The sequence below is a fragment of the Phyllobates terribilis genome, unplaced genomic scaffold (genome assembly GCF_046119375.1).
Source record: "Phyllobates terribilis strain yellow unplaced genomic scaffold, ASM4611937v1 Scaffold_285__1_contigs__length_2463970, whole genome shotgun sequence".
NCBI classification, from domain to species: Eukaryota; Metazoa; Chordata; class Amphibia; order Anura; family Dendrobatidae; genus Phyllobates; species Phyllobates terribilis.
In genome coordinates, this window is record NW_027363045.1 from 1384491 (window position 1) to 1408554 (window position 24064).

The 24064-nt window shown below is 44.1% G+C and overlaps 1 protein-coding gene across 1 annotated transcript in view; it reads right to left on the reverse strand.

Moving 5' to 3' along the window:
• LOC141220372 (uncharacterized) overlaps positions 1 to 24064 on the reverse strand; it is a 796264-nt gene that overhangs the window by 176881 nt on the left and 595319 nt on the right. The gene's annotated exons all lie outside the window — the stretch shown is intronic.

Sequence of the window (24064 nt, forward strand, 5' to 3'; positions counted from 1 at the left end):
CAGGTAAATAGCACTTTTGATGGTGACAGGTTCCCTTTAACCCCTTCACGACCTATAAATACATCATAGGTTGCCTCCCTCTTTTTGGTGTGGGCTCCAGCACTGACCTTGCATGGTTTCAGGCACATGACAGCTGATCTGATCAGCTGTCATGTGTCCCCTAACAGCTGCGGGTGGAATCATGATCCATCACTGGCTGTTAACATGTTAAATGCTGCTTTCAATCTCTGACTGCAACATTTAACATGATCGCGCCGGAAGTGCATCATTAGTTCCGGTCATTGGCACCGTTGTCACATTAACGTGGCTTGCCGATGGGTTGACATGACAACTCGTGGTCGGCAGGAGAGTCCTGTGGTGGTCATTGCTGATCTGCCCTGTGGCTGGCATTCATAGCAGATGATCAAGTCTGCTACACATAGCACATAGCTTGTAGCACAAGCGATCAGAAGATCGCAGTGTCAAGTCTCCTAAGAAGACTATTGAAACCAGTAAAACAAAAAATAAAAACATGTAAAAATATTAAAAAAATATATATATGTATAAAAGTTCAAATCACTCCCCTTTTGACCCATTCAAAATAAAACAATTGTGAAAAAATAAAAAATACACATTTGGTATCGCCACGTTCAGAAACGACCAATCTATCAAACTATAAAAATAATTAATATGAACAGTAAACGGCGTAATAAGAAAAAAAGATCAAAACGCCAGAAAGAGTTTTTTGGTCGCTGACACATTGCATCTAAATGCAATAACACCACTTAAATAACAAATATGTAGAGATTCTTTTTTTATCTGCAAATTTGTAATGACCTAGAGAATTTTAGCATTTAGTGAACATGGTAAAAAAAATCCTAAAAAATAATTGTGGAACTGCACTTCTTTTGCAATGTCACAGCATTTGGAATTTTTTTTCCCATTTTCCATTGCACTACATGGTAAAATCAATGGTGCCATTCAAAAGTACAACTCGTCCCTGGAAAAAAAAAGCCCTCACACGGCCATATTGACAGAAAAATAAAAAAAATGATGGCTCTGGGAAGACGGGGAGCAACAAACGAAAAGACCAAAAATGGAAAATCTTAAGGTCCTGAAGGGGTTAATAAACATCAGAAGTCACACAGTTGAGAAGGTTTTTTTTCATGTTCAGAATGTGGGAAATGTTTGAACTGAAAATTGTATTTTCTTAAAGTTGTTGTCCACCATTAGGACAACCCCTTGTCATTCCTCATGTTTGGCCTCATTAAATTAAAATCGCTCATACTCGGCTCCCGTGCCGGCGCTGTTCCAGCGGTGTTGGCACTTGCGTTCCCGGGGCTCACGTGAGGTTGTTATATCTCACAAGCCCTGCTCCCAAACAGTGCCGGCTTCATTGTCCCCACCTTTGGACTTGTTGAACATCAACAGGATGCCAGGGCTGCGGCTGCTCTTTGACTTCCTCATGATGTTCGATGTCAGAAGGTCGGGACAGTGACAGCAGCTCTGATGGGGCGCAGGGCTTACATGACTCAACATCCTCACATGAGCCCCAGGAATGGAAATGCCGACACCGCTGGAACAGCGCCGACATGGGATGTACAGTACAGACCAAAAGTTTGGACACACCTTCTCATTTAAAGATTTTTCTGTATTTTCATGACTTTGAAAATTGTACATTCACACTGAAGGCATCAAAACTATGAATTAACACATGTGGAATTATATACTTAACAAAAAAGTGTGAAACAACTGAAAATATGTCTTATATTCTAGGTTCTTCAAAGTAGTCACCTTTTGCTTTGTTGACTTTGTTGATATCAAAGAGTTTTCCTTTTACTGCTACATATAATTAATGCATACAAGTTTCAGTACTTTGGAACATTATTATTTTTGCAAATATAAAGATGCTGAATATTTTATGACAAATTTTCTGACATTTAGAGGAAATTTAGCAACAATTCAAATAATTAAAACCTGTCTAAACACTATTGTGAATTATAAGTAGTTACAGAAATTGCATTACAAAATTTGGTTCTCATTCAGTGACAACTTTTTTGCTTGTCTCTTGTACTCCTTCATCAGTTCTTCTCTTACTATTGTCCAACCATAAACTGTAAGCATTGATGGATTCCATTTTCCTTGATATCTTTTCTCTATAGCCGCAATATCTTGGTGAGATCTCTCACCGTGCTCATCGCTCACTGCTCTGTAGTTTGGTGGAAAAAGGTCTGGATGTGGATGTAAGAAATTAATATTTAAAATATGGGACAAAGGAAGAGAAGGTAGCAATGGTTTACTCTTCTTCCTAGGGAATTCCCGGGGGTTTCTGTGGAGCATACTAGACTTTACTGAGGACTAGGGGACACTCAATACGGGTGGAAGAATGGACATTCCGGCATACAGGAAAGGGTTCCTTACAGTTAGAGCAGTCAGATTGTGGAACACCCTACCACAAGAGGTAGGAATGGCAGATACTGTAACAGCTTTTTTTTTTTTTAAATAAAGGGCTAGATGATTTCATCAAATTTACAAAATGTGGACGGCACCTCCAGAGAAAAAAAAGCTAGAAATAACATGATTAGTATCATTAGAATGTCTATCACCTTTAGTACCCCTTAAAGCACCCAATTTAACAAAATTAAAAATATCATACCAAAATATATCCCTGTTCTCTACCAAGATGATAGATTACATGATATTTTAAATAAGGGCTATAGATGTGTTGCAAGGAGGGAAAAATCAATTGGTAATTTACTCTCACCAAGTCTATATGAAAAACGCACCAATAGCACAACCTGGCTAATGACCAAAGGATTCCATAAATGTTTTGCCAAGAAATGCAGTATTACACTAAAAAATTAATGATCATTTCAACATTAACTCTTTCATTAATTGTGAAACATGTTATGTGGTTTACTGCATTGAATGTACTTCTTGTGGGGTTAAATATATAGGCTGTACTAGCCGTAACTTTAAGAAAGGATCTCTGAACATATTTACATCATTAATAATAATAATATTTCCTATTCAGGAGCTGATAAGCTATGTTCACACAGGTTACTTTTTGTTTGTTGCGTATTTTGTGACTTTGTTGTGTTTTTGGAAAATAGAGCGTGTCACTTCTTTCAGCGTTTTTGAAACAAAAAACGCACCTGCTTTTTTTTCAGCGTTTTTTCACCCATAGGAAGTAATGGGTGGTCAAAAAATGCAACAAAAACGCACCAAAACCTGCATTTTTAACACAGCTGTTTTCCTGCTTTAGAGAAGTTTGCAGCAGAAAAATACACGTGTGTGATCATAGCCTTAGACCTTTTTTTGGAGCGACCTGAGGGAAAATTGGATAGTTTTTGTTTCTTTGGCATAGAGAAAGTTAAAACTCCAAAAAGAAGTGACAGCTGGCAACATACATGATTTATGAGAGAAGCATGTTTAGATTGTTGTATTAGATACAAAACAGCCTAAGGGAATGAATTACAAAACTGATACCATGTTTATTTATTGAAATGTCTTCGACGTTTATACAATATACTATTGTTCCTTTTTTCATTGATGAGAACATTCTCTCATATAACTTTTTATCATTCGTTTCACATGCTTTTAATATGTATATATACATAGTTTTTCTGTGTTAGATGTTTTGTATAATTATGAATTTGTTGCACATGTGTGATGTCTCCTTTTATAAGCTTCATTCCACTTTGTAACCAGTATACTCTATGACTATGAGCCAGAAACGCGTCAGTCTGTTTTTTGCTGACATGTGGAAATTTTAATTATTTTTTGATATGAAATAAAGTTGAAGATCTTTATCTGGAGGTGCCGTCCATATTTTGTATATTTTGATGGATTTCTCTGCAGGTCAGCAGCTTTTGGACAAGGCACTCCTTTGGAAACAGGAGCGCTAAAGACATAGTACGGTGAGATTCCACTTTGGCTTTCTACAAGACTTGATGATTTTCTCAGTAAATATAACAAATTGGGTTATAGATAACTTAGTGACAACAAATGTATAATTGGTGGAGAAAGATTGAACTTGATGGATCTAGGTCTTTTTTCAACCTATGTAACATCCCCATGCTTCTGTATGGCGACCTCCACCCCAGGACATTCAGAACTTATCTGAGAAAATTCACCAAAATGGGAATGAAAACCATAATTACAAAAAACGCAAAGTTCCTGTGGACTGATTGATCTGACTATTTAAAGGGAAGATGTCATCAAAAATATGTATCAACAACTGAAAAAATGTAAAGTCTTAATGTTTTTAATTTTTTTTTTTAAATATTTGTTTTTAATGAAGTAAAATATGAAAAATAATTTGAAAAAGTTTGGTATTTCCACTTTTAAAAACTAGGGGGAGCAGCTGCTGAAATTTGCCATGGAAACCTAGTGTACAACTAGCTCACATTACGACTGCAGTAAATGTGGGCTGGGTCTGCTCTCCTGTGTCATGTCGCTCCTCTCCTCCCTTTCTGGGTGTTTGTAACAGGATACGAGAGGATGAAGTTTAGGATCACAGTGTGGAGCCATTTTGTTGGTGACTGCCAGTGATACTGACAAGTACAGTGTCACTGAGGACGGCTGGCAGCACAGATTCTGTTAGATGGTGCTTCTAGTTGTATCATAAGCTGTGGTTAGATACGCGGAGTGTATCACGTGTGTGATTACACACTCTTACAGTAACACACTGGGAATAGATACAGGTCTCAATGCAGTGTATCACATGCAGCTGATGTGGGGCCCATGAGCTGTGGAGGGGAGGGCCCGTCCTCGCAAATTCAACTGTATCGACTAGTTGCTGATACAGTAGAAAGCAATGTTGAGTGAGGGAGCGTGACGCTCCCCTCAATCCCCCTCTGCATCTGACGTCACTGATGCAGACACTGACAGTGGGCGCAATGACGTCACTACACTGAGCCCACTGTGCTGAGATGTGCGGGCGTTCGCTACAGAGACCGGAGCAGCGGAAGAACAAGGAGGAGTGCATCCTACTCTGTGGAGGCTGATGGGGAGTGCATCCTAATCTGTGGAGGCTGATGGGGAGTGCATCCTAATCTGTGGAGGCTGATGGGGAGTGCATCCTACTCTGTGGAGGCTGATGGGGAGTGCATCCTACTCTGTGGAAGCAGTTGGGGAGTGCATCCTCCTCTGTGGAGGCCGATGCAAAGTGCATTCTACTTTGTGGAAACCAGTGGGGAGTATCGCGCATGATGATGGGATTAGATACACAGGTCTGGGGAACATCGCACATGATGATGGGATTAGATACACCGGTCTGGGGAGTATTGTGCATTATGATGTGATTAGATGCACCGGTCTGGGGAGTATCACACATGCAGGGATTAGACAACTTTTCACTTTATACTGTATTTCTTACTTGAAGCTGCGATCATCTGATCTCTACTATACATAGCAAAATACACATGCGCTCATACACACAGGAAAATAGACAAATTCTCATACACAGGAGAACACATGCAGTCACACTCAGGAAAATGCAAGTGCACGCTCACACACAGGAAAATGCACACGCATGCTTACACATAGGAAAAGGCACACGCACGCTCACACACAGGAAAATGCACACGCACGCTCACACACAGGAAAATGCACATGCATGCTCATACACATAAAAATACACATGCATGCTCACACACAGAAAAATACACATGCATGCTCATACACACAGAAAAATACACACGTGGTGTAATACATGGCCCCGCTCTGTCCACTTCTATGGGAGCAGTGGTGCAATGTGTGACCCCGCTCTGTACATTTCTGTGGGAGCAGTGGTGTAATGTGTGACCTCGCTCTGTCCACTTCTATGGGAGAAGTGGTGTAATGTGTGACCCGACTCTGTACAGTTCTATGGGAGCAATGGTGTAATGTGTGACTTTGCACTGTCCACTTCTATGGGAGCAGTGGTGTAATGTGTGACCCCACTCTGTATACTTCTATGGGAGCAATGGTGTAATGTGTGACTTTGCACTGTCCACTTCTATGGGAGCAGTGGTGTAATGTTTGACCCCACTCTGTATACTTCTATGGGAGCAATGGTGTAATGTGTGACTTCGCTCTGTCCACTTCTATGGGAGCAGTGGTGTAATGTGTGACCCCACTCTGTATACTTCTATGGGATCAATGGTGTAATGTGTGACCTCGCTCTGTTCACTTCTATGGGAGCAGTAGTTTAATGTGTGACCCCGCTCAGTCCACTTCTATGGGAGCAGTGGTATAATAGATAAATGTCCTGTAAATATATAATTTCACATTCCCCTACATATAATAAACATGCACTCTTTGGTGCTTTTCATGTGGCACTAAAGGGCGTTTACCCTAATAAATAAAAAAAAAAAAAACTGCGTTGGGTCCCCCCCTTGCCTATTTTTAGTAACCAGCCAAGGTAAAGCAGACAGCTGCGGGTGTATATTATCAGGCTGGAAAGGTACCTGGTTACTGGGCCCTTCCCAGCCTAAAAATAACAAGCCGCAGCCGCACCAGATGTGTCGCATCACATTAGGTTGCACTAATATCTGGCGCTTTGTCCGCCTCTTCGTGATGGCCACCACACCAGGGCAATCGGTGTAATGGTAGTTAGGGTTGATTCACAGCTGCCATCAACCCCCACTACTAAACCACTAATGGAAAAAAAAATAAATAAATAAATGTTATTTGAATAAAGACTCCATGATACTTTTACTGTTTCACCAATTTATTTTTGAACAAATAAACATGCAGGTCCAACGTAGTCCATTGTGTTCCCACGACAATCCCCAATCCAACGTCCAAAGGCTATGGAGCCTTGTTCAGAGAACGATGCTCCATAGGCCATAACAGCAGCCACTCCGGGTCCCTGTGCGCTATGCGAGACTCAGCGGCTGTGGTGAGCAGTGACGTCAGTAACTTCACCGCTCATCAGAGTCGCTTAGCCCTCTGTATAATGGCCCCATATAGTGCCCCACAGTCTAATGGCCCCTTATAGTGCCCCACAGTATAATGGCCCCATATAGTGCCCCAGTCTAATGGCCCCTTATAGTGCCCCACAGTATAATGGCCCCATATAGTGCCCCACAGTATAATGGCCCCATATAGTGCCCCACAGTATAATGGCCCCATATAGTGCCCCACAGTATAATGGCCCCATATAGTGCCCCACAGTATAATGGCCCCCTATAGTTCCCCACAGTATAATAGCCCCCTATAGTGCCTCACAGTATAATGGCCCCCTATAGTGCCCCACAGTATAATTGTCCCCTATAGTGCCCCACAGTATAATGGCCCCATATAGTGACCTACAGTATAATGGCCCAATATAGTGCCCCACAGTATAATGGCCCCGTATAGTGCCCCTCAGTCTAATGGTCCCATATAGTGACCTACAGTATAATGGCCCCATATAGTGCCCTCCAGTATAATGGTCCCATATAGTGCCCCACAGTATAATGGCCCCATATAGTGCCCCACAGTATAATGGCCCCATATAGTGCCCCACAGTATAATGGCCCCATATAGTGCCCCACAGTATAATGGCCCCCTATAGTTCCCCACAGTATAATAGCCCCCTATAGTGCCTCACAGTATAATGGCCCCCTATAGTGCCCCACAGTATAATTGCCCCCTATAGTGCCCCACAGTATAATGGCCCATATAGTGACCTACAGTATAATGGCCCAATATAGTGCCCCACAGTATAATAGCTCCCTATAGTGCCCCACAGTATAATGGCCCCTATAGTTCCCCACAGTATAATGGCCCCCTATAGTGCCTCACAGTATAATGGCCCCCTATAGTGCCCCACAGTATAATTGCCCCCTATAGTGCCCCACAGTATAATGGCCCCATATAGTGACCTACAGTATAATGGCACCATATAGTGCACCATACTATAATGGCCACATATAGTGCACCATACCATAATGTGCCCCATACTATAATGTGCCTCACTTATTGTTCCACAGTATAATGGCTCCATATGAGGCACCACAGTATAATGACGTCATATAGTGCCCCACTGCAGAATGTGCCCCAAAAAGTACATCATGGTGTACGTATATGGCCCCCATCATCCTCCTCTCTGCGTGTATGGCTCCCATCAACCTCCTCCCTGCGTGTATGGCCCCCATTATCCTCTTCCTTGCGTGTATGGCCCCCAATTTCCTCCTCCCTGTGTGTATGGCCCCCATTATCCTCCTTCCTGCGTGTATGCCCCACATTATCCTCCTCCCTGCGTGTATGCCCCACATTATCCTCCTACCTGCGTGTATGGCCCCCATTATCCTCCTACCTGTGTGTTTGGCCTCCATCATCCTCCTACTTGCGTGTATGGCCCCTATCATCATCCTCCTCCTGGTGTGTATGACCCCCATCATCATCCTCCTCCTGGTGTGTATGACCCCCATCATCATCCTCCTCCTGACGTGTATGGTCCCCATCATCCTCCTCCTGGCTTGTATGGCCCCCATCCTCTTCCTCCCGACATGTATGGCCCCCATCATACTCCTCCTGGTAAATATGACTTCATATATTCAATAAAATAAAAAACTCTTGTACTTACCTTCTCTGCACAGCAGATGGATGATCTCTCTGCTGTGCCCTCAACAGGTCGGCGATGATCTGCAGACTGTAGTGTAATACTGACAGGCCAAGATAGCCGCCGCACATACTCACCCCGGACCTCCGCCACCACCTGCGACCATCTCCTCCTCTTGCTCCTCCTACTCCGCTGCCTGCGACGGCTCCTGACTGTCATTGCACACACTGAAAAGTGCGTGCAATGACGGGAAAATTTAGCCCGCACTAACGGTGTGGGCTTCAATAAAATGGCTGCTATCCCCTCCCACAGCTGTAACCTGGACGCGTGCCCAGGTTGCAGCTAGAGGCAGGAGGAGCGGCCTCTAATGTAAAACATGGACAGATGAGTCCACTGTCTTTCTGGAATTGGCAATGGAGCCAATTCCCTGGCAGGCAAGTAATTATAGACTTTAGCATGTGCACAAACTTCACAAACTGGTACAACATTTTTACTATCATTATTTATAGACGGCCACCAAAAAAGTCTAGTAATAGCTTTCCGCACAGCTGTGACCCCAGGGTGACCACTCAAGATGGAATCATGAAACTTCTGCAACAGGCGCAATCTTAGGTACACAAGTTCAAATAATTTGGACCAGGAGTGGTGGAGGAGCCATGACTGGACTTTATGGACCTCAGCTTCCAACTGCAAGAATAGCACAGAAACCACCATGCCTTTAGGTAGAATGAAGGATGGGGGTTCTGGAGGAGAAACTCAACTAAAACTGTGTGAGGAAAGTTTCACATGGCCGGACATTTCCTGTACCGGAAAAACCTGTACCCGTGTTCCCCTTGTGTGACACGTGTGTGGTAATCATGTGCCGCAATCAGGATCACACGTACCGACGCCTGGGAATCAGCGGTACAGTTAGTGCTGTTCCCAAGCACAAGGTGCTGAACACTGCCCTCATCATTGTCCCTTGCTCACGCTGTGATCAGCACGAGCAAGGGACAGTGTTGGGAGAAGTAGTCTGCTCCCGCAGTGTCCATGTGTAAAAATAAGAATAAAATAATAATCCATAGTCACCTGTCCGGAGATGTCCCCCACTCCAAAATGTCTCCATCTGCCTCATTATGGTGGGTGGTTCCGTCGGGGGATTTGTCTGAATCACATTTTTTGTTGGAATTACACAGAAACCCCGACGTAAGTGCTCAGCATAGACTGGCGATCCAGTCTTATTCTGGAAGCAATCGAAAATAACCCCAAAATGTTACCAATAAAACCCCCAATTTATCCCACACAAAACCAGCCCCCTCTTAGGTTCGTCATATGTCACTGAAACTATAGGGGGTCCCAACCTACTAACAAAGACTCTGGAAAAGCGACAGCTCCCTACCCCTCAAATAAAATCCAGTAAATTCTGTGCTCCCAAATCCAAATACCTACCCCACTGTGCCTAAACCGCAGTAAGTAGCCACATGTTTATCATTATTGTAGTGGAGAGAGCATTTAACAATTTTTGGGATGTGTGTCACCAGGAGAAATGTATGGGGGTGCACTACACTTTATGGGGGCACAATATATGGGCAGTAAACTGGCATATTTGCAATTCTCCAGAATCAAGCCTGGCGTAGATCTAACATAATAGTCACTGCAGCCGTAGATGAATTCATTGGGATGTGTAATTTCTTTTGGGGGTTTTCTGCTGTTCTGACACCTTTGTGGCTCCGCAAATGTTGCCCACAAACTATTCTACCAAAATCTATGCTCCAAAAGCCAAACAGTGCTCTTTCCTTCTCAGCCCTGACATGTGGTAACAAATTATGGGTTCCGTTTTCCCCTACTATCCATTGTAAAAATTACAAATGTGGGGCTAAAACTACATTTTCATGAAAAAAATGACAATTTTCAATATGATGATATGTTATCAAATTCTGTGTAGTACCTGTGGGTTCAAAATGCTCACTTTACCCCTGGATAAAATCCATGAGGGGTGTCATTTCCAAAATGGAGTAACTTGTTGGGGTTTTCCACTGTTTAGGTGCATCAGGGGCTTTCCAAACACATCATGCCACCAGCAGACCATTCCATCAAAGTTTGCGTTCCAAATGTCATTCCTTCCTTTCCAAGCCCTGCCATGCGCCCAAACAATAGTTTTCCCCTACATATGGGGTATCTCCATACTCAGGAGCAATTGCACAACAAATTTTGGGGTACATTTTCTCCTGTTACCCTTGTGAAAATAAAAAAAAATGGTGCTAAAAGTACATTTTTGTGGGAAAAAAAATTGATTCATATGTTATAAACTTCTGTGAAGCATCTGGCAGTTCAAGGTGCACACCACATATCTAGATAGATTCCCTGAGGGGGTCTTGTTTCCAAAATGGTATTACTTGTGAGGGGTTTCCACTATTTAGGCATATTAGGGGCTTTCCAAACGCAACATTGCGTCCGCTCTCGATAGCAGACAATTTTGCGTTCAAAAGTCAAACTGTGATCCATATCTTTAGAGCCCTGCTGTGCACCCAAACAGTGGTTTTCCCCCACATATGGAGTATCAGCATGCTCAGGATAAATTGAACAACAAATTTTGTGGTCCATTTTCTCTCGCTACCTTTGTGAAAATAAATAAGTTTGGGTATGAAATAAATATTTTGTGAAAAAAGTTAAATGTTCAAATGTGATGTGCTCAGTAAAAATGGTTTTGTAAATTTTGTTGGAAAAATGAGAAATCGCTGGTCAAATTTTGAACCTTTATAACTTTTTTTTCAAAAATTGTGCTGATGTAAAGTAGACATGTGAGAAATGTTATTTATTAACTATTTTGTGTGACATATCTCTCTGATTTAAGGGCATGAAAATTCAAAGTTTGGAAATTGCAAAAATTGCTAAATTGTCACATTTTCTCCAAATTTCCGTTTTCCCAAGTAAACGCAAGTCATAGCAAAGAAATTTTACTACTATCATGAAGTACAATATGTCACGAAAATACAGTCTCAGAATCAGGGGGATCCGTTGAAGCGTTCCAGAGTTATTACCTCACAAAGTGGCACTAGTCAGAATTGTAAAACTTGGCTTGGTCATTAAGGACATAATTGACTCCGTCCTCCTTAAAGGAAACGTGTCATATCCTAGCTACTATCTACACTGCCCCCGTTGCTTTGTTAGTGATGCAATGTGCATCACTAACAAGCTTTTTTCATTAAAATTGGTGGTAGAATAATGATTTTATAATATTTTATGTACTTAGATCCTACCTGCTCATTTTCAGTCATAGGGGTGTGATTCAGCTATTCAGTCAGGGGCGGGCGCCAAAGTCACTGCTGGTGCCGTCCACGTATTTAAATATTGCTCCCGGCAAGCGCTGATATTATTGGGGCGCTTGCACATTTCTACATGTCCGGCCGTTGGACTAGCGCCTGCGCAGTGAGGCTGTGTGGTTACCAGCTTCACTGCGCACGTGCTATGTCCCCGCACATGTGCAGTGAAGCTGTGTTGTTCGCATCTTCACCACGCATGCGCTATGACCCTCTGGTCCCCGCGTGTGCGCAGTGAGGCTGTGTAGTTCGCAGCTTCACTGTGCATGCGCAGGGACATAGCTCTGTGCAATGAAGCTGGTGACCAGTGACTGAACATGTAGAAATGTGTAGATAGTAGATACGACATGACAGGTTCCCTTTAAGGAGTTAACAAAATTCAAAAGAAAATTAGTTGGTAGCATGATAACAATATGTGTGCAGTGAGAGAATGGGCATAATTTTAAACTGTGAGACAGCCAACCTAAGCATGGCTTGAGGCCACTGGGCAACGTATTGATATTGTCTGCTCTAATTTTTGTGGTTCAAGCTTTCTGAAAAAGACGCATTTCTTCAATACTCTAGTATAAATGTATAGGAAAAATAACACATTACAAAAATAAAAAAAAAAATACATCTTCCCTGTCATCACCACTGGAAAAGAGAAACGTACTTGAGGAAATGAAAAAGGCCTCAGTGTTCATCTCAGGGGACGGCAGACAGCCCTGGATTCTGTGCTAAATATTCCATATATTCCATGGACACAGAATCCAAGAAAATTTACACTCTCTGTTGAGCAGGTGGTTCCACCAACTCTGTCCGTTTCCCTTGAAAAAATAGCCTTTGAAAGAAATGTTAATTTCCTCCTTGAACAAGGACTGGACATTCAAGTTATCACCACTGACCAACACGTTGCGAAATGTAAATTAATGTGGCAAAAATAACCAAATATTCATCAATTTGTTTGGCATCTGGCCAAGAAGATTCTAGCAGCATCCAAAATAAAATAAAATAAAAAAGTGTGATACTGTCACATTGGATTCAGCCAATAAAAAAATAATTTATGTATTTTTAAAGAGATTTATGAGCCTGTAAAACTCTCCGGCAGAGTCCTCACTCATTGTACTGGAAGTGAGGGGGGATAGAGACCGGCATTAGAAGACGTGGGGACTGACACCTAAGGACGCGGGCGTGCTGCGCAGATCCGGCGCACATTACAAGTGGCAGTATTGCAGGTCCGGCAGGGCCGGGGAGCGAGAAACACGTGTGCTGGACCCAAAGACTCACTCGGGCGTCCCCCAGAGTACAGAGGAAGGGGCTGCCTGTGGAGAGAAAACAGAGACACTTACCCAAGTGGCGCACAGCTCGGGACGCAGGAGGAGAGGACGGGGAGCGCTGCTCGAAGAGGAGGTAGGAATTGGGGATTTCTCGTGCAGCGGAGTCGGGACTAAGCACTCTCCGGAGCTCCTTCTACCCCACGGGAGCATACAGAAGGGTGATGGGGAGAACCCCACCTCCACACATAACTACATTGGGGGACCAGAACTTTTGGGGCCAAAAGTCCACCATTTTCCACTGTGACATACTGCATAGTAGCTGGAGCCTAGGCATCTAACTGTGAAATTTTCACCCTTCCTCCTCCTCCTCCCCTCCCCCCTCATTTAATTAGACCAAAGGAAAAGAAAAAATCTCTATAGGCAATAATCCCCTACAAAGACAACTCTTTAAATTGTACTTTCCTACAAGGACAAGTAAAACTTTAATAAACAACCAAAGAAAGTGCACCAGTACCTAACAGACATTTTTGGCAGTGAAACTAGGAATACATTTCCATTAGTGATGAGAGAGCATGCTCAGGTGAACACCGAGTATCTTCAGCGTGCTCGGTGTTATGTTTGAATCACTCCCATGCACATGATTTGCGATTGTTTGACAGCTTTAATACATGTGAGGAATGCCTAAGAAACAGACATTCCTCACGTATTAAAGTTGTCAAACAGTCGCAAATCAGGCACACGGGAGTGATTCAAACATAATACAGAGCACTCTGAAGATACTCTGTGTTCGCCTGAGCATGCTTGCAGAAAGGGTTAACAGAACATACTGGCTCATCACTAATTGCCATCAGAGCGACTTACTATACAACACTGCCATCTTGTGGACACACTGTTTTACTGTAACATCCTAGGCAATTCCTTCCTCATCTCACAATTCTAAACTACACTGTGTTCCAAATTATTATGCAAATAATATTTTCTCAGATTTTCCCAAATTACCTATATGAATTGCAGTCATTGTAATTTTCCAGTCAAATAACTATTAGAGTACAATTGAAAGGTTTTTGTACAAACTGCCTATGATAACAGTATATTTAAAAAAATAAAAAAAACTCAAACTGCACTCAAAATGCATGCTCCAAATTATTATGCACAGCAGAGTTTTCAACCTTTTCATTTTGAACAAAAAAATGGTCATTTTTGAAATTATAAGCATTAGCAGGTTATTACAAACTGAAATGCCCCGTCTCATGCTGCACATAACACATCTGCATCTCTGGCTGCTATGGGCATAAAAGGGGACAAACTTATGGTGTGGCCCCCATGCTCCCCTGACCTCAACCCCATTGAGAACCTCTGGAGCATCATCAAAAGTAGTGTCTATGATGGCGGGAGGCAGTTCACATCTAAGCAACAGCTCTGGGAGGGTATTCTGTCCTCATGCAAAACAATTAAAGCAGAAACCATCCAAAACCTGACAAATTCAATGGACGAGAGAGTTCAGAAGCTCCTTTCGGACAAGGGGTCCTATGTGCAAATGTAACATCACCTAGAATAAAGTTTTGAATTGAAAACTGTTTGATTTCAGTTTGTAATAACCTGCTAATGCTTATAATTTCAAAAATGACCATTTTTTTGTTCTTTATTAAAATGAAAAGGTTGAAAACTTTGCTGTGCATAATAATTTGGAACATTATTATTATTATTATTATTATTTATTGTTATAGCGCCATTTATTCCATGGCGCTTTACATGTGATAGGGATATACATAACAAAAGCATTTACATAATCTTAAAAAAACGAGTCAGCGACTGGTACAGGAGGAGCGAGGACCCTGCCCGCGAGGGCTCACAGTCTACAAGGGATGGGTGAGGATACAGTAGGTGAGGGTAGAGCTGGTCGTGCAGTGGTGTTTACTGCAGGTTGTAGGCTTGTCGGAAGAGGTGGGTCTTCAGGTTCCTTTTGAAGGTTTCCACGGTCGGCGAGAGTCTGATATGTTGGGGTAGAGAGTTCCAGAGTAGGGGGGAAGCACGGGAGAAATCTTGTATACGATTGTGGGAGGAGGAGATAAGAGGGGAGTAGAGAAGGAGATCTTGTGAGGATCGGAGGTTGCGTGCAGGTAAGTACCGGGAGACTAGGTCACAGATGTATGGGGGAGACAGGTTGTGGATGGCTTTGTATGCCATGGTTAGGGTTTTGAACTGAATTCTCTGGGCAATGGGGAGCCAGTGAAGGGATTGACAGAGAGGAGAGGCCGGGGAATAGCGGGGGGACAGGTGGATTAGTCGAACAGCAGAGTTTAGGATAGATTGGAGAGGCGCAAGAGTGTTGGAAGGGAGGCCACGGAGCAGGAGGTTGCAGTAGTCGAGGCGGGATATGATGAGGGCATGCACTAGTGTTTTTGCAGAGTCTTTGCTGAGGAATGCACGGATCCGGGAGATGTTTTTGAGATGGAGTCGGCAGGAGGTGGAAAGGGCTTGGATATGTGGCTTGAAGGAGAGATCAGAGTCCAGGGTTACCCCAAGGCAGCGAGCTTGTGGGACTGGGGAGAGTGAACAGCCATTGACGTTGATGGATAGGTCGGATGGGGGATGTGAATGAGAGGGTGGAAAGATGATAAACTCTGTTTTATCCATGTTGAGTTTTAGAAATCTGTCGGAGAAGAAGGATGAGATGGCGGACAGACATTGTGGGATTCTGGTTAGTAGGGAGGAGATATCGGGTCCAGAGAGGTAGATCTGTGTGTCGTCAGCATAGAGGTGATACTGAAAACCGTGAGACTCTATGAGCTGTCCCAGGCCGAAGGTGTAGATGGAGAAGAGCAGAGGTCCTAGAACTGAACCTTGGGGGACACCGACAGATAGGGGGCGAGATGAGGAGGTGGTGCGTGAGTGGGAGACGCTGAATGTCCTGTCTGTTAAGTATGAGGAGATCCAAGATAGAGCCAAGTCTGTGATGCCAAGAGATGAGAGAATCTGGAGTAAGAGGGAATGGTCCACTGTGTCAAAGGCAGATGACAGGTCCAGAAGGAGGAGGATGGAGTAGTGTTGCTTGGATTTGGCATTTAGTAGGTCGTTGGTGACTTTGGTCAGGGCAGTTTCAGTCGAGTGATGCGGTCGGAAGCCAGATTGTAGACGGTCGAAGAGGGAGCAGGAGGAGAGGTGGGAGGACAGTTCAAGGTGGACATGTTGTTCTAGAAGTTTTGAGGCAAAGGGGAGGAGTGATATGGGGCGGTAGCTAGTCAGAGAGGAAGGGTCAAGGGAGGGCTTTTTGAGGAGGTGTGATTGCGGCATGTTTGAAACATGAGGGGAAGACTCCGGTTGTTAGTGACAGATTGAAGAGGTGGGTTAGGGTTGGGATGAAGACTGTGGTGAGGTTAGTGATGAGGTGGGATGGGATTGGGTCAAGTTCGCAGGTGGTGAGGTGTGATTTGGAGAGTAAAGAGGAGACTTGACCTTCTGTAATGGTGGAGAAGTGGAGTTTGGAGGAGGAGGGTTGAGTAGATATGAGGAGGGGTTGTGTGGACTTTAGGCAAAAGTTTTGTCTGATGGTGTCAATCTTCTGTTTGAAGAATGAGGCAAAGTCGTCGGGTGAGATGAGAGAAGAGGGAGGAGGTGCTGGGGGACGAAGGAGAGAGTTGAAAGTGTTAAATAGCTGTTTAGGGTTGTGAGATAGGGAGGATATGAGAGATGAGAAGTAGGTTTGTTTTGCTGTAGTGAGTGCGGACTTGAAATTAGTGAGGGATTGCTTGAATGCGATTAAGTGCTCGATGGAGTGAGACCTTTTCCATCTCCGCTCCGCAACCCTGGAGGAACATGCACTTTGAGTGCAGTTTGAGTTTTTTATTTTTTTAAAAATATACTGTTATCATAGGCAGTTTGTACAAAAACCTTTCAATTGTACTCTAATAGTTATTTGACTGGAAAATTACAATGACTGCAATTCATATAGGTAATTTGGGAAAATCTGAGAAAATATTATTTGCATAATAATTTGGAACACAGTGTAGTTTTAAATCTGACTTGAATGTAAGTATTAGTAATAAGCTATCCTCTAGAAGATATGAGCCAATAATTACATTTAGTGTCCAAATGGTGATTTAGCATTCAATGCGCTCACAATACAACATGGTAAAACAAATTAAGGGCGCACAAATGACCTTTCAGAAAATGTTGCAACACTTAACCAACAGGGAGAACTCGACAAATACCTAAAAAAGAAAATGTCTACACCTCAATCATCTCATAAAAAAACAGACCGGACAATGGACCCGCCAGACGCAGATAATACTGATTCGAGTGATGACAGCTCTGAGAGTGAATCTCCAGGCCCAAGCTATGAAACCTCTCCTCCAAGAAATATCTGGCTGAAGATCAGACTTAAAACATGTGGGTAACAGAGTGGAGACACTTGAGTCATCCCACTCAGAGGTTGTAGAATTCTCTAAAACACTAAAAGAGCAAGTCTCTTTCCACCAACAACAATTAAATACTACCTTATTAGCTATAGAAGATCAAGAGAACAGGAGAAGGAGGAAGAATGTAAGGTATTAAAAGATAAAAGGTATCTCTGAAACCTATGCTCCTAAAGCTTTAGAGAAAGTCACAACAGAAATGTTTGCCTCTTTACTGGGCCCAGAAAGAGCAGATAAAATTATTATAGAAAGTGTTCAGAGAGCTCTCAGACCTAAACCAAAGACATCTGACCCCCCAAGAGACATTATATGCGGTCTACAAAGTTATGTAGATACGTCTGCTATTCTTACCAAAGCAAAAGAGTCGTCAGCTCTTTTATATGATAACGCTCCTTTTCAGATCTATCAAGACATAGCCCCCTCAACTTTGGGGAATCTTTCCACGATGTCCTGCTCCTGGTTACCAGCCTGCTGCTGAAGCAGGAGCAGGCTGGTAACCATGGTAAACATCGGGTTACTAGGGGCACACGCGCACCTAGTAACCCGTTGTTTATCATGGTTACCACTCTGCTACAGTGGGCGGGAGGTTACCACTCACTTTAGCAGGCTGGTAACCATGATAAACATCGGGTTGCTAGGGGCACACGCGCACCTAGTAACCCGATGTTTACCATGGTTACCACTCTGCTACAGTGAGCGGGAGGTTACCGCTCACTTTAGCAGGCTCGTAACCATGATAAACAACGGGTTACTAGGTGCGCGTGTGCTCCTAGTAACCCGATGTTTATCATGGTTACCAGCCTGATCGCTGCTCCCGCTGGTCACACACAGCGATGTGTGCTGACCAGCGGGAGGGCAACGACCAAAAAATGGTCCAGGACACTTTGCAGCGATCAGCGACCTCACAGCAGGGGCCTGATCGCTGCAAAGTGTCACACATAGCGACATCGCTGGTGAGGTCGCTGTTGCGTCACCAAAACCGTGACACAGCAGCGATCTCGCTAGCGATCTCGCTATGTGAGACGGGGGCTTAACTCCGACACCATCACAATAGCCTCTTTCAATGTGAAAGGACTAAATGCTCCATCTAAACAAAGCCAAATAATGACCCTTTTGAAAAAAAAAATTAAACAAAAGTTTTATTTTTCTTCTCATAAAGTGTCAGAAAGTGAAAAAAAAAATTGAAAAAATATATCTAAAAAAATTAAAAAATAATCCCCAAAAAATAAAAATATACTATACCCATAATATTTATTTATTATGAAAAGAAAAAAATAAACCAATAAAAGTACACATATTTGGCATCGCCGCGTCCGGAATGATCTGACCTATAAAACGTCCCACTAGTTAACCACTTTAGTGGACACAGTAGAAAAAAAAAAAAAAAACGAAGCAAAAAACGATGCTTTATCATCATACCGCTATACACAAAATGGAATAATACGCGATCAAAAAGACGAATGTAAATAGAAATGGTACTGCTGAAAACGTCATCTTGTCCCACAAAAAACAAGCTGCCATACAGCTCCATCAGCCGAAAAATAAAAAAGTTATAGCTCTCAGAATAAAGCAATGCAAAAAAATAATTTTTTCTATAAAATAGTTTTTATTGTGTAAAAGAGGCAAAACATAAAAAAAATAATATAAATGTGGTACCGCTGTAAACGTACTGACCTGAAGAATAAAGCTATCTTATCAATTTTACCACACGCGGAACAGAATAAAAAAAAATCCTGAATTGTTGGTTTTTGTTTATTCTGCCTCCTAAAAATCAGAATAGAAAGCGATCAAAAAATATTACGTGCCCGAAAATGGTAACAATAAAAATGTCAACTTGTCCCGCAAAAAACAAGCCATCACATGACTCTGTCGGCCAAAATATGGAAAAATTATAGCTCTCAAAATATGGCGATGCAAAAATTTGTCTTTGCAAAAAAAAGCTTCTTTTAGTGTGTGACAGTGTGTGACGCTCGAAAGCCCTACCCTGGGAGATGGGGGACTCGGAGATGGGTCCTGTGTGGTAGATGGGGGTGCAGCCGTGGCCCGGACCCGCTCCGTGCCTAGGGCCGTCGCACTAAAAAAGGATGGTATGGGCTTATCCGGGTTGAGTGGCTGATCTCGACTACGCCACCTGTGGCACCTGGTGAAGGCCACCAGCGCTGCTGCAGTCTGCTGAGGCATGGTGTTATCGCAGCCATAGTTGTTACTACTCCCCATGTGGCAGGAAGTCAGTTACAAGCAGTGAGTGAGACAGGAAGTCAGTTACTTGGGTTTGATCATGTGAAGCGAGGGGGTGGAACCTGGAGCCACATGACAGGGCTGTTGACGCCTCTCCATGGAGACGCTGTGAGTGAGGCAGGAAGTCAGTTACATGCAGTGAGTGAAACAGGAAGTCAGTTACACGGCACTTCCGCTTTACTGTGCAACATGTGCACGCTGCAGATATGGATGTGGGGGTATAAAAGGTGGATGGTTGGTGTGCAGTATTACCCCTTGAAAAAGGTTTTCCTACCGAAACGTGCGTCGGGGTGACGGTAGCAGAGCCTGTCTGGTGGCCTTACCCAGGTACATAGCTATTTTAGCTTATTTATGACCAATTGTTTGTATTACTTCCATCTGTATAAGGGTTTTAACCCTTTTGTTTCTGGGTATTTTGATTGTGATGGGATATTATTGTTTTGGGGGTACAATTTGGAAAAGGTATTCTTGATGGGTGGTATATATTTATTAATACATGTGACCCTGTTGCTGTCCCCCTTATATTTCCACTTGCTATATAGGCTGACCTTTCGGGCGCTGTGTCACAGTTTTTAACATTGTTTTATTCATGTGGATCCAGCACTCTGTGTCCACTCTGTCGTCCGCATTTATCTTTGTAAATTGTGTTTACTACATGTGTTAATAAAGGAATTTTCTTCTTTACAATTTTGAACTTGTGTGGCCATCTTTTTGTTTCTCTGCTTCACAGAGGAACAATCCCCCCTTTCCTTTACTGTTACATGATGATGGCCCGTTCTCTTTATTAGTCCTATATGCAATAACATGGGTCCATTGGGATTAGATTTATCTTCACTGTGTTGTTTGCATCTGTGTTTCTGTCTCTCACTATCCCCACAGGCGGAGCAGGGCCTCAGGGCAGAGGGACAGGATGGAGGGAGTAGTAGGTTAACTTCCAGGGTTTTTACTCACGATAGAGATGGCAGTAGGAAGGCGTCTCCCTGCTCCTCGCGGAGTTCTGCGGTCACCAGAGACAGGGGGGTCCGACAACCTCCGAGTAAGTCCAGTGTTCAATCAGGACCCCGCACCAGAGTGTTCCTAGACTGCAGACCGGGTCCTTTCCTGTCTGCTGTGTGTGTAGATAGGTCGGGTTTCCCTCTGAACTTCACTCAGAAAAAGGGTACGGGTGGCAGCTCCGCTCCTTACGATACCCAGTGGAATCATAAAAATCTGATCTATCTTGATGCTGCCAAGCGCTTGAATGCCCGTCAGGCTAGGTGGGCACTTTTTTTCTCGCGGTTTAATTTTTCCGTTCCTTACATCCCGGGTACCAAGAATGTTAAAGCTGATGCTTAGTCTCGCAGCTTTTCTCCCATGGTCGGTGCTGAGGAGGAGGGGAGCATTTTACAAGAAGGTGTTGTGATTGCTGCATTGGACTCCATTTTGGAAGATGAGATTCTTAAAGCACAGGAGAATGCCCCATCTAACACTCCCCATGGGAGGTTGTTTGTGCCTAGGACCTTTAGGAGAGATTTGTTTGTTGAGTGTCATGAGTCTCGGTTGGCAGGTCATCCAGGAATTTCTGAGACCAAGAGACTTGTGGGTCGCAGTTTTTGGTGGCCTGGATGGCAGAAGGAGGTCATTAAGTGGGTGCGTCAATGTACGGTGTGTGCTAGATCTAAGTCTTCACATACTCCTGCAGCGGGGTTGCTTTGCCCTCTGGAGGTTCCTAGTGCACCCTGGACACATCTGGCTATGGACTTTATTACTGACCTTCCCCCATCTGAGGGTTTCACAGTCATCTGGGTGGTCGTGGACCGTTTTAGCAAGATGTGTCACTTGGTTCCTTTCATCAAACTGCCCTGCGCTAAGACACTCGCTAAGGCCTTTGTCAAGGAAATTGTCAGACTACATGGCGTTCCTACTGACATTGTTTCGGATAGGGGACCTCAGTTCGTGGCTCGTTTTTGGCGTGCTTTTTGTGACAGGTTGGGAGTTCATTTGTCGTTTTCATCCGGATATCATCCTGAGTCTAATGGCCAGACAGGAAGAATTAGGATGTTGAGCAGTTCTTGCGTTGTTTTGTGGCAGACAATCAGGAGGGGTGGTCTGAGTTTCTGCCACTTGCTGAGTTTGCTCTTAACAACCATACATCCTCTTCTGCTGGTTGTTCGCCTTTTTTTTGTTGTTCTGGGAGACATCCGTCTTTTGGGTCATTCTCCAAATTGGTATCGGCTGTGCCTGAGGAGGAGAGTTTTTCCGGTGACTTGGAGAGAGTTTGGACGGATGTGCGTGGTAATCTTCAGGAGGCTAACAAAAAATCTAAGAGGTACTTTGATAGGAAACGGCAAGAGGTTTTGTTTGCTATTGGTGACATGGTTTGGTTGTCCTCTAAGAATCCTGCGGTTGAGGATTCCTTCTAAAAAATTGGGTCCCAAGTTTGTAGGGCCCTTTAAGGTGCTTCAGGTAGTTAACCAATCTGCTGTTAGGTTGGAGGTTTCTACCTCCTGGAAGATTAATCCGGTGTTTCATGTTTCTCTGTTGAAAAGAGCTTGTGTGTCGGATGGAGACATCTCTGCCACTGTTCCTCCGGTGGTGGAGGACGGGGAATACGAAATTTCCCGCATCCTAAATTCTAGACGGTATAGAGGGAGTTTGCAGTATCTCGTCGCTTGGAAAGGTTTCGGACCCGAGGATAACTCATGGGTGAGGGCGGATGATGTTTCTGCTTCCAGACTTGTCAGAGCGTTTCACAAGAGGTTTCCTGATAAGCCCGGGCCTAGGGGATCAGGAGGATGCTCATAGAAGAGGGGGTACTGTTAGAACTCTCCTGTTAGGTTTTTTCTATCTTGCTGGTCACATGACCTTGTTTGCCTAATTAATCCTGCTCCGCCCTCCTGGCCTTGCTGGACTTCATTGTAATTTCTACTCTTAAGTTAGCCTGGTGCTTAGTTACCTTTCTCTGTCTGTTTAGCTTAGTCTTCGGACCTTTATGTTCTATGTTGTGTGTTTGTCTTTTACTGCTACAATTTCTGCTAGGAGGTGTCCAACTTTATCCCAGTCCCTAGTTCTTGTAAGGATCCCTCCCTTGCATCTATAGGTCTTCGTACAGACTAGCCGAGGACTTTAGCGGGTCTGATCGCAGGATCAGGTTCCCCGTTACATCGTAGGGATCTAGCTTAGTTCTATTGTAGGGACAGATCTCCTTTCTTTCCTTAGTGCTTGTAGCAGATCATAACACTGGTAAAGTCCCTCTGCCCCCAATGCTACTCGCTCCTCTAGCCTTCGGCCTACTCAGGCCCTCACTAGGCTATACACACTGGCAGTTAGCTGCTGCCTCTTCTGCTGTTCTCTGAGCGTCAGCAACGCTCCTAGCTCACTTAACTCGAGCTGCTTGAGTCTGACTGAGCTCCACTGCAGACTGACCTGTTTTTCTGTGTCTCACTCTGCAGGAACTGGCTGTTGACTCCAGACTGTTCTGTCTCCACTCACTTCCTGAGGAGAACAAACTCACAGACCGCCTCTGCCTAGCTCCACCCTCCGTATTTATATCCCTATCCGGGCTCCCTCTGGTGGACTGAGGTAGGGTGAAGGTGTGTGTATGCTCCGAGGGCATCTTGTGGAGAAATCATTTAATACACCCCTCCAGGATCTGTGGCTCCATGCACAGCAGGGCGCCACAAACCCCATCCTGGCAACACGCCGTGTGACAGCAGAGAGAAGCTCTGAGCTGAACCACTACACCTGTGAGTAAAGACTTGGATGACTTTAACCTTTGTCTCTGTCTGTTCCTTACTCCGCGGCTCTGCACCCGCCAACGCTCTATTCTACGCTCTCTCTCTCTCTATGCTGCCCTGAGGCCTTGCTCCACCTGTGGGTAGCCGTACCATCTGAGCTGTCTGAACACCGGCCTCAGAGGACTGCCACAGCGCTGGTGACCCTCACCAGAAACCGCAGGTGGCATAGTCAAACAACTACTCATCCAGAAGCCCATAATTTTTTATGTGACAGCCCTGGGCACGGACCAGGCCAAGGCCACGACGACATCTCCCACAACTACAGGCCCGCCGTCCGAGTTCACCTTCCCAGGGAGGGCTAGAGCGTCACAACTTGGTGTAGTCGGCAGGATTTCGTGCACGTGGCAACTGCAGAAGTCTATACCCATTGCCAACGGGTACTGTGCGCCTTTCTAAAGACTGTATTTCCACATTCCTTATGGCGCCCGCCCAAGAAGAATGGACGCCATTATGCGCAGGGAAAACAACAACCTCTTAAGACCTCCCATCATGGGCAAGGTTCACAAATGGCGCCAAAAATACAGACCGCCCCTTGCTACAGAGACTGTCCGCATGGATGTGTCCGTCA